Source organism: Sorex fumeus, unplaced genomic scaffold (assembly GCF_029834395.1).
Source record: "Sorex fumeus unplaced genomic scaffold, SorFum_2.1 ptg000238l, whole genome shotgun sequence".
Lineage (NCBI taxonomy): Eukaryota > Metazoa > Chordata > Mammalia > Eulipotyphla > Soricidae > Sorex > Sorex fumeus.
Window position 1 is genome coordinate 487,704 of NW_026606295.1, and position 12,264 is coordinate 499,967.

A 12,264-nucleotide genomic window follows, 5' to 3' on the forward strand; every position below is an offset into this window, starting at 1 on the left:
TCACCTCCAACAGCAGCGACTGGCACTCCCACCAGGAGGCACATCACAGGATCCTTCCTGAAATAACTCAGACATATTTGTCCCAGGAAGCCTGAGCACTCCTGTCACTGCAGCACCTCATATTGTTACTCCCCTCCTACCTGGGGTTGGTGTGACAGATGGCATGTCACCATCTTCTGCCGCCTCTGTTTCTTCCGAGGACCAGAAACCTGGAGAAGTCAGAGCTGAGAACATTGGAGAGCAGCACAACTCCCCATCTCTGACCAGCCACACCCTTGGGCACTGGCTCATGGAACCACCTTGGGAACAATGCCAGATGCTTCTGTTTCCCCAGGAGAAGAAAATGAGTGCTGACGTTCCCAACAGAAGGTCTGGGCTTGGCTATGAGAGAGAAAACTCAGCGCTGCCTTGGCCTGGGGTCTCCCCCATGGGTCCCATAGAAGGTGCTCACAGGCCCAGCCAGGAGCTGACTCCAAGGCCAGCTCACACGCATCAGCGCCACCTGCAGGCCGGCAGGAGGACTGCCCCCCGCAACCATAGCGCAGAATGTGGCTCTATAACTGGGGCCGACCCTCTCCTCTATAAAGAAAACCAAACTTTGAACACACATACACACACACACATGCACAGAACCTTTTCTCAGTGTGCTTACCTTGATAGACAGGGGTCTAGACAGAGCTCTGCAACTTGATATGAAAGCAGAAATTGCTGTACGGACAGACTGTAAACTGCTACGATGCTTGTCTTGCTGACACCAATCACTTCTCTACATTCCGGTCGCCGCCACAGCACTCCAGGAATAATACCTAAATCTAGAGCCAGATTAAACACTCGGGGTATCTCCAGGGATTTAGAGCCCCCATTCTCCACACCAAAAACTATCCGCAAAAGAAAACTAACATGAACAAACTCCAGCAGGATGCAGTCCTCAAGCACTGGCAGGTGTGGCCCCAAATCCCATCTCACCTGCTCCCCTAGTAGTGAATAGACCCCGGGAGAGTAGCTCAAAGGGTTGAGCACGTGCTTTAAGGTGGGGGACATGGACTCTCAGAGACACATAGACAGAGGGGCAGAGTCCCTGACCATCTCCAAGTTTGTAGCAAAAAGAAGCCAGAAAATAAAAGACAGACTTCCTCCTGCTCTAGGACTGCACCAGCCTCCAGAGTGAGGCATGTACGACTTAGTGTACCTGGTCCCTGGAAACCCCCTTTCCGAATGAAGTTCATTCCAACAGCAGGGCACACACCTGGTCTGGGAGAGAGGGTCAGTGGGTAGAGCGAGGCTGAAAACTTGACAGGTGAACCAAAAAATCTTTTTCTGTGGAAAACAATTACATAGGATTAGCAGAGATAGTACAGTCGATAGGGTGTGTTTCTTTCCAGCAGCTAAGCCAGATTCAATTCTCCACAGCAGTTAGGGCCCCCCTGAGCACTGCCAATCACGATACTGAGCTCAGATCCTCGACTAAGTCCTGAGCTCTGAATGCTTTGAACCAAAATCTACAATTCAAAAATAACAAATCAAAATTTTTCTGTGCAAAGAGGCTGCAGACATAGTACAGCTGCAGAGGTGCTCGTCTTACTGGAGAAAAACGATATTTCTCTACTGCCATCCCATATGGTTCCTTGAGCACCACTTGGAGCAACCCGAGTATAGTCAGGTCTGCCCCCCAAAAACCTACTAAAAGTTAATTAAAACAAACCGATAAAGGCAAGGGAGCCATGGTGATCATTTATCCTTCGTGAGAGCGCTCAGGGCATGCACTGAAAGAGCAGAGGTGACTTCCTGCTAACACTGCACACTCCATTGCAGGACCCCTGTGGCCCCAAACAGCCCTTAGGCACCACCTCCTCTGTCACCAGGCTCTGCATTCTCTCAAAGCTTCCTATGGGACCCCCAGAACCGACTGGAGTTGGGGGGATGTGAAAGTCAAAAGCTCTACCGCATACTATTGGACCCAAGCGAGTGAGGAATCGCCCCCCAACCCCACCCCACCGGGCAGGAGGCACGTACATGGAGGGGACACTTGCCTTGTATGCTGCTGACCAGGATCGAGCCAGCATCCCTGTGGGTCCCCCAGCACCGCCAGGAGAGATCCCTGAGGGCAGAGCCAGGAGTCAGCCCTGAACGAAAATTGTTTCGAAAACAAGAACGAAACAAACGCCTCCCACGGCTTACCTGGGGGAGGAGGCTGCGTGGGAGGCCAGGGACCCCTGCAAGACTAGCCCCCAGGCGTCTTCCTCAACCACTTTTCTTCAGCGCCTCCCGGACCGCCCCTTCACAGCTGCCCAGGGAGACGCCTCCAGCCCAGCCCCCTGTTCCATAAAATGCAGAATAAACGGGACAAACCTCTGGGCGGGGGCTGGGCGTCCAGGGGAGGGGCCACCGCCCGCTCGGCACAGAGCGACCCCCGCTCACAAGGCGGAGACCGCGGAGGCTCAGGGTGCCCAGAGCGAGCCTGCGGAGGAGGAGGCTCTGAGGAGCGGCTCTCTCAGGCAGCTGAGGAGGAACTGGGCGGGACCCCCTAGTCCGCCTGGTCGCCCCTTCCCGCCCCTCCCCGACTGCTCACGCTCCGACGACTCCGGTGCCTGGCGGGAGATCCTGCCGCCCCAAAGACCCCAGGGAAAGGCGGGGCTCCGTGACGTCACCGACACTTCCGGTCAGAGTCTTAAAGGGCCAGGCTCCAAATACTCCTGACTCGTCCTTTCTTTTTTTTTTATGTTAAATGTTCAGTTTATATTGACCATTTGATGCATTAAAGGAAAAATCTGAATAGAAAAGCATGGAATAGTTAATATATTAATCATTAATTTAGCACTCTGAAAATTCTTTCACTATCAAACCTGTTACCAAGAAACCATTATATCTTCCGACAGATCATTTGAGCTTCTCTGTAAATGAGAGCATGGGTTTAAATTTCATAAATGCATTGTACAAAAGAGTTATATATCAACTTAATACTGTAAAATAAAGATAAAGGATATCAAGCTAACAATTTGTTTATTTTATTTTTTAATCACTGAGTTGCCTAAACATAGCTTTCATTGAAAAATATCATTACTGCTCTTCTCAGTTCGTAAAATTAAGAATTTATATAGTGTCTCATAACAAGTCTCAAAATGGAGACGTTACTGGGCCCACTGGAGCAAATTGATGAACAATGGCAGGACAGTGTTACAGTGTTACAATAGTATCTCATAGACACAGGCACACACATTAATGGCATTATGTCATTGTCCAAGATACAGAATAATTTAGCATGCTTCAAACCAAAGCAAGTTACCCACACTGCTGAAGTGTTTGCTATGTTTTATGGAAAAGCCTCTCCATTGACCAGAAAGAGTAGAATTCTTTTTGCTGTCATTGAATGGAATATGTCACTCGTAATAACCAGGAGACAGAAGGCAAAGGAAAGGAAAGGGAGAGGAAAAGAGGCTGGGGGTGGGGAGAGAGAGAGAGAGAGATAGAGAGAGAGAGAGAGAGACTGAAGGAGAAGTCAGAAAAAGGGAAAGGGAAAGAAAGATTGATTCCTAATGAATGTATAAGTGTGCTCTGTAATTTATTTTTTCCTCCAGAAATATTTTCCCTTTGAGAAACATACTTCCAGTTGAATGTTACTGATAGTACCTTTATAAACATGATTTTACTAATAAGACTTCTGTGTTTTATTTCGCCTATTTTCTTCATTTGATAAACTCCCTTTCATCCCCAAAGAATCATCTTTTTATTGACGCCTACCTTTTCTAGTCTTTTCGGTCACATGAGGGCTCCTTTTCTTTATTGTTGAGGCTCTTTGCATCTCTCTCATCTCTTTGCATCTCCCCCACTTAAATAAATGGTACTAAGACAATATCAACATCTATATCAATCTATGTATACGTATATATATATATATATATATGTATATATACACATATAATCAGTTCCAGATAGAGGAAGAAATTAAAAATGAAACATATAAACATACAATTTTTTTAAAAAATGAGAAGCATTAACATTTTACATATACATAGTCATCACTTCATAAAATGAATTGGGAGTGGCTCTTTTTTTATATTCAATGAATAATTCATGTAAGATTGGAATCATCTGTTTTTGAACATTTGGTAAAACTCACCTGAAAATCCTCTAGAGCCTATTATTATTTTTTGTATGAAAAATGTATGGGCACTAATTCAACTTTATATAGGATCATTTGGATATCCTCTTTCTCTTTTAAAAAATTACAATAAATGCATTCTCTAAAAATTTTCATGTTTTACGTAAATTTTCAAAAATATTTACATTTGTGCATTATATCCCTTAGTAGATTTTAATCTCTGTTGACCATTGACCATTTCAATATGTCTCATTTATATTCTTGTTTTATTTGTACCTTTGGGGGAACCGGTGGAGCTTTCTTTTTTCAAATTTTTTTTTAGTAGTTGGAAGAAATAGCTAAGAGGACGAAGAACCTCCGGCTCCGGGCACATCTCTTTGATTCCACTGTTCTTCCTGCATTAACATATGCCTCAGAGACCTGGGCCCTACGCAAACAAGATGAGAACGCCATTCAGGTCTCCCAAAGAATAATAGAAAGAATAGAAAGAGCTATGCTTGGAATATCACGTTCCACTCAAATGAGAGAACGAATCCGGAGTTCTGACATCCGTCGACGATCAAGGATCAGGGACGCTGTCTCATTTGCCAAGGTGTCGAAAATCAGATGGGCTGGTCACGTAATGAGATTTAAAGACGACCGTTGGACTAGAGCTGTTACTGATTGGATTCCACGGGATGTCAAGAGACCGCGTGGCCGCCCACCTACCAGATGGTCAGACTTCTTCCTGAAGATCATGAACGATCGGTTTGAGGCCCTTCATGTTCCCAGAGCGAACAGATGCCATTGGGCTACACTAGCACGCAACAGGGACAAATGGAGACGTTACTGGCGCCCGCTCGAGCAAATCGACGACTAACGGGAAGTTAAGTGATTAAGTGATTTTTTAGTAGTCGGAAATGTATTACTCATGTTAAACAATTTTTTTATTTGGTTTATCCCAATTATTTATTTGTTTTCTATATCATTAATTTATGCTTTTGCATTTATTATCACCTTTTGAAAAATTTTACTTTAGTTTATTTTACTTCTTTTCCTGATTACTTTCTTTAATTACATAAATTACTTGCTGAATTTTCAGACATTAGAAAAACAAATGTATGTACTCAAAATTATAGATTTCCCTCAAGCAGCTTATAAACTTTATCTTACCAATGTTGAAATTCAGTATTTTAAAAACTAACTTTCAGAGTCAGAGAGGTGTTTTAGGAAGTTAGGCCTTGCATGTGTTTCTAGTTTTCCCCCGGCATCAGATAGGCCCAATAACCTTCTTCCCAAATCCTAGCACACTAGAAGTGATTTCTGAGCATAAAGCCAGGAATAAGATCTGAGCATAGCTGGGTGTGGCCCAAACCACAATTCCTGGTAAAAGTGAATAAATAGAAACTAAGTACTCTCAAATTTCCATTTTAGTTTCTTTTACTCATGAGTAAATAGAAATTTATTTTTTACTTTCAGGAATTTGTGTTATCTCTATAACAATTATGTTCTATGTTTAATCAGGCTATATGATACCAGCTTTTATTTTAATTTGTTGGTACTAATATTAGTTCTGGCCAGTCATTGTAAGTATTCTCTGTGAGCTTGAGAGAATGTGCATTCTACACTGTTGGCGGACAGTGTATTGTATGTACAACTGAACTTATTTTACGAATCAAGGATATGTCTCAGTGATAAAGCATGTGTAAGGACTCAGATTTGATTCCTGGCGCTTCTAAAAATAAAATAAATAAACGAACAAGTTTATTGCTTTTTAAAATATTTTGTATCACAACTCGTTTCGTTTGGGGGGTGAGTGTGGGCTTTCCAGTAGCAACCAGAAAAACTGCTAGACAAATTCTAAAAGAGCTGTAACACTTTTAACTAATTTCTTGATTTACCTATTAGTGATGATAGAATTGCCCACAAAGACGATGGTGTTAAGTTCTTCACATAAAAAAAGTGTCTGTCTGTGGCAGAGGCAGACTTGGGGTGGGGTTGGAAAGAGGAAAATTGAGGACATTGGTGTTGAGAAGTGTACACGGGTCAAAGGACAGGTGTTTGAGCATTGTAATACTGAAACTCAATCATGGACAACTTTGTTTTTCTCACGGTGATTTAATAAAAGAATTTTAAATACTTGAAATATTTTGAAACTACTTTATTAGGTGCATTTAAGTTGGAATTGTTAAATCTTTCTGGTAAGTCTGAATTTTAAATAATATATAGCAATCATACTAATTTCATTTTGTATTTATTATCTTCACAGGGCAAAGCCTGGCAAGCCACCAGTGAGGTATTCAATATGCAAAAAACAGTAACAACAAGTCTCACAATGGAGCTGTTACTGGTGACTGCTCGAACTATTTGTTGAACAGCGGAGGACAGTGCTACAGAGCTATTTATTATCTTAAATTCTGTTTTGTGTTGTATTAATAAACTTTCATTGACGTTCTTGTGGGCTGGAGCGATACCACAGTGTGTAGGGCGTTTGCCTTGCACACAGCCAACATGGACCCGAGTTGGATTCCTCCGCCCCTCTCAGAGAGCCCGGCAAACTACCGAGAGTATCTCTCCCACATGGTAAAGCCTGGTAAGCTACCCGTGACGTATTCAATATGCCAAACACAGTGACAAGTCTCACAGTGTTACTGGGCCCTCTTGAGCAAATCGATGAACAACGGGAGGACAGTGACAGTGACAGTGACCGTTCTTGTGGATATTACTATATATCTTTAGATTTATTGCTAACATTTCCCCCTTATTGTTTTATGTGTTTTTGTACTTAAAAAACACATGCAGCTTAAATTTGTATGTTTTTATCTGCTCTGACAATTTCACATTAAATTCAAGACATATCTATCATGATTCCTCATATATTTGAATTTATTTTGCCACCCAATTTTGCTATTTGTTTTTTCTTACTCTAATTTCTTTGTTTGGTTTTGGGGCCACACCTAGCAATGTTCAGGGGTTACTCCTGGCTTTTCACTTAGGAAGTACTCCTGGTGATACTTGGGGGACCACACGGGATGCCTGGGATTGAACTCTGGTTGGCTGTGTGCAAGGCAAGCACCTTACCCACTGTACTATCTCTCAGGTCCTCTCTAATTTTAAAATAAATTCTGGCATCTTCCCCACTCCTATTCTTTTAGACAGAGATTTTCCTCCCTCATATACATTTTTTCTCCATTGATTTAGAGACTATAAGACATTTTTAAACTTTTAGTCATTACCTAAAAGTTTCCTAGAGCTTAAATACCTTACGAATTATAATTCGGATCAGTAGTTTGGTATTTGTCCCAAATAAATATAAAATTTAGGATTTTTTAATTTTCAGTCAATTCCATCCCCCATCAATACACTAATGTTGACTCAAATATTGTTTATCATTGATTTTTGCTTCTTTAATCTCTTAGAAATTATTATAGCTTTTTATATGTATTGTTAACCTATTAAATGTTCGCACAATCTCTTCTTTTTTAAAAATTTTATTAAAACACCATGAATTACAAGGTTGTTTTTTTCTTTTTGGGTCATGCCTGGCGATGCTCTCAGGTTACTCCTAGCTCTGCACTCAGGAATCACTCCTGGCCGTGTTCAGGGGACCATATGGGATACTAGGAATTGAACCTCAGTTGGAGAGTGCAAGGCAAATGCCCTACCCACTGTGCTATCGCTCCAGCCCCTACAAAGTTATTCTTAGTTGAGTCTTAGACATACAATTTTGCAGCATGCATCCAACCACCAGTGTCAATCTCTCTCCACATATCCTCTTTGCTATCCAGACTTTCTTTTTTTTTTTTTTTGGTAGAGAAAGTTCAATTTTTGTTTCCGTTTCTGGTCTTGGATTTCTAGCAGGACATCTGCTTGGTTGCTAGCAGGACATTGGGGGCTCACCACGTACCAGATAGATTGAGAGGGAGGGGCTGAACACATAGCCTATGGAGGCAAAATGTTTACATTTTCACTAAGGGAATAAAATTCACAAGGATTTCCATGTAAACACCCACCAGTACAGTACTCCAACCCTGACCCCCAACCAAGACCACCAAAAAATAACGCTCAGAAATTACTGCGCGTTAATATTCAGATATCATGTTTTGTGTTTATTTATTTTTGGGGGGACATATTCTGTAATGTTCTAGACTTTTGCCTGACTGCTCAGGGGAACAGGGCTCGGGGAACCCTCTGGGGTTCTAACCATGGATCCTGGGGCAGCTACTCCCAGTTTGACTAATTTTTTTTATTTTATATTTTTTATTTTTTATGTTAAGTATTTTTATTTTTTAAATTTATTTATTTATTTATTTTGAATACCCATCTCTCCACCAGTGACCGGTTCCCACCACCGTGGATCCCAGTATGCCTCCCACCCCCCACCCCCCACCCCAGACTGATATTTTTTAATTGCACAAAACTTCCAATTGCTGGAGTAGCTCCAACTGTTCATGTATTCTGTTACAACAGTTGAGCATGAAACTAAGTCAATCAAAAGCCCAGAATGGGCCTTGGGGTAACCCAGAATGATGCTCAGGAATTGAGGAATGGAAAGCATTCTATGTGTAGTCAATATTCCTGTCTATGTGTTTGTATATCTTCATATCCAGTGGTGTTCTCAAGCTACTCTTAGCTCTGTGCTCATCAACTCTTCAAACAGTGCTCAAGTCGACAATGCACTGAATTCAACTGGGATCTAAAATAGATCAGCCACATGAATTGAAAGTCCCTTCTTCGCTCTGTAGCTGAGTGGTCATTGATTAGTTTAGTAGTGGATGAATTATGCAGCAAAAATTAAATTCTTTCAAAATTTGAACCAGTGCTCAAGAAGAATTATAGAGTGGGTGTGCAGGAGAAAGTCACTTTTTCAGTTGTGTTGACCTATTGTTCAGCTATGAGTTTTAGTTTATTAGAGGAAAATATGAATAAAATGTATAGTAAAATGGAGGGCTGGAGCAATAGCACAGTGGGTAGGGCATTTGCCTTGCACGCAGCCCACCCGGGTGTGATTCCTCCATCCCTCTCAGAGAGACTAGCAAGCTACCAAGAGTATCCCACCCACATGGCAGAGCCTGGCAAGCTCCCTGGGGCGCATTCGATATGCCAAACACAGCAACAACAAGTCTCACAATGGAGACGTTACTGGTGCCTGCTGGAGCAAATCAATGAACAGTGGGACAATGGGACGACAGTGCTAAAGTAGTACAGTGTTTAATAGTAAAACACAAAACTTAGTTATTTTAGAAGTTTACTTTTTAGTTTGAAGAGTTGATATCTGTATTTATAGACTTAATTTCTTGCAATCCCTCACAAGGGCACCTGCCAATCATGGAGTGAAATAGGAACAATGGCTTAGGGTGCACAAGAATGGGGTTTATGATCAATACTTGATTGCTTTGTATAATCAGTTTTATTATTTTCTATGTCAAGGCTTGCTTCACTTTATGTCGACGTAAATTTACTGGGTGTTGAAAGATAGCCCCATGACAAGTGGGCCCTAGCAAAGCAAGTCCCAGCCCATATCCCCCCTGCAGCTGCGGCAGGTTGACAACACCAGGTACCCCCATCTCCTCCTTGCCCCTGGAATTCGCCAGGTAAGGCCACAAGGCTGGAAAAGGCCTAATGAGGCATCTCCTTGCCATGGAATCCGCCTAATAAGGCCACAAGTTCAGAGAAGGCCTAATGAGGTATTTTCTTGCCCTGGAATTCACCTAATAGGGCCATAAAACCCGAAAAGGCGTAATTGACTGCCCGGTGGGATGGCCTGGTGACAGGTACAGAAGAGAGTGGCTGGTGCTGATGGCTTGTTGCAAAATGACTGGCTGCCTGCGTGCAGTATCTAATGTGATAATTCAAATGTATTGGGTGATTTGTGCGTGGGCATTTCTGAAATGCGCGGGAAGATGGCCTATAAAAAGCCCCCTTTGAAGAGGCTCGGGGCTCTCTGTCACTGATGGTTTGCGGTCATGCTGTGAGCCCAAGCATGCTCAAATAAACCTCTTGCTTTTGCATGGACTTGGTCTCTCAGAGTTCTCCTTGACAGGTGAGGCTGTCATGATCTCGGACCCTAACAGGTGTCAGGATATGGGACATATGAGTTAACTAATTTTGTGGGTGCTTATGAAAATGACACGTGTGTAGGATGTGTTTTTTCCTCGCCTGTGCTTGTGGTGGGAGGCTGATGCTCTTGCCTAGCAGGACTGCCCTCCAGATGCTGTGAATACACTCCTCCAAAATTTATTTGTTGACGTCTCCTTGTCTCCTTGGTTCATGACCTCAAAAACTTTGAGGCTCATGTGATATTTGATGTGGACTGAAGCACAACAGTACCTGTGGACAGCTGCAGAGATTTTTTGGCAAGTAAAACAGATTATATTTGGAGGGGCTTTTGAAGGTGTTGAGGGGAAGTGAGTGAGGAAGAGAAGAAAATCAGAGAGAGGGAGTAACGCGTTCAAGAAAGAACACAGGCCTCTCCGCCCTTGGGGAGAACCCCTACACACATCCCAGTATTAGACATGGAAGTATGAAAGTACACATCTCAAGAGGGCGACACATGTGCTGGGGCACTCCACGTGCTTGTGCCCCTGGGCATAAGGAGCACATAAGACCGGGCAGCATATAAGTCGCTACAGAGATTTTTTTCAAAGAACCACTTTGTATATGCTTTGTTCAAACCTTTACTCAGTTGCCCAGGGTGTCTGAAGAACTGATGTCCCCAAATCTCTCAGATTTGGGTATTAGGAGTCCTTTGTTCCTCCCAGGAAGTCACTAACGATCTTCTCTCTGGGCCTTTAAATCACTGTTCGGGACTTTGTGGAAGAATGGACGCAGTGCTAGTGACCCGAGCAGGCCTGCACACGACATGCCGAGATGGACCACAAGGGTCATGTGAAAGATCTCAGAACAAGCACATCATTTTCAGGATCAGTGAGTTTTTTATTGTTTTTGTTTTCTTCTTTGTATCAATTTGGGAAGGGGCACACGAAGAAGTGCTCTGCGATGATTCGTAGTGGGGCGCCAGGAACCACATGGGTGATGGGGATGGAACCCAGATTTCCACTTCATACAAAGCAAGTGCCCTTCCACTGCACTATCACTAGGGCCCACAAACCAGTTCTCTGACACCATTAAGACTTGTGCTAACTTTCTAGAGAAGGCACACTCACAGTATTCCACTATTATGAAAAATACTAGAATTTTTTAAGTTTTCATTTGACTCATTTCAGTGTCTAGGGAGATTAAGTTCCTGCATTCCCAGCATCAGGCTCTGGACTTCCTCCTAAGTTGTCGAGAGACCATAGATGTGGTGGTTGGGATGGAGCCTGGACCTCCACCGTTGAAGTCATATGCTTGCTCCACTGAGCTATCCCAACAGCCTAAAAATATGTCTATTCTATTATGAATCTTGCCAGCTACCTCATATTGATGACCTCATTCTCAATGAAACTGCAGCAATGCCAAATCCTGAAGCTGTGGTTTGAGTTCTGAAATTGATCACAGCAAGCCAGATAATAATTAATCCTATAGACCCTGGATGAATAGGCCAGCAGGCGGATCTCTGTGGTTCTCTCAGTAAAAACAGGCCCACAGAAAAGAGAAGATCCTCTGGGAGGAACACCGTGAGGAGCCTGACAGCCCTCATAGTAATTTGTGGGCTTTTGTATTTGTCTAGAACCAGTGATATCTGGGGGAGCATGGAGTGCTGGGGATCAAACCATGATCAGTCATGGGTAAGAACAACACCATCCCCTCTGTACTGTTGCTCCACCAAAACCAGCTTTGTCAATGGCTCAATAATTCACGTTTAAGGATTAAGGCTGAAGAAAATCTCTTAGTGAGTCAGAGTGAGAACAGCAGGTAGGCACACAGGGTGACAGGGAGAGATCGCTGAGCACCACCCAAAGGAACCCCTGATGACCATCAGGAAAAAACCCTCTGCAACACCAGGCCCCACAACAAAATAAAAGTACTTTTTCCAGTTTGCTCAAAAACCAAGCTAATGATCCGAGGCAAAGACAAGTGTAGGGACAGAGATTGGGGGGGGGGGGGGGAGGTGGTTCTGCTGCTCCTGAAAAGGGCACCCCGACGTTGCGGGCTGTGCAGCCAGGCTGGTAAGTGACAGAGGGAGATGGGACATGGAGGGTTCCGAGTCTCATGGGCACATGACAGATGAAGAAGAATGGAGC

At 43.3% G+C, this 12,264-nt stretch overlaps 1 non-coding gene across 1 annotated transcript; it reads right to left on the reverse strand.

Moving 5' to 3' along the window:
• Positions 1-5,896: 5,896 nt before the first annotated feature.
• LOC130018137 (U7 small nuclear RNA) lies at positions 5,897-5,958 on the reverse strand. Its single transcript, XR_008791479.1, has one exon. It is a non-coding gene; the product is annotated as a U7 small nuclear RNA (small nuclear RNA).
• Between the last annotated feature and the right edge of the window lie 6,306 nt (positions 5,959-12,264).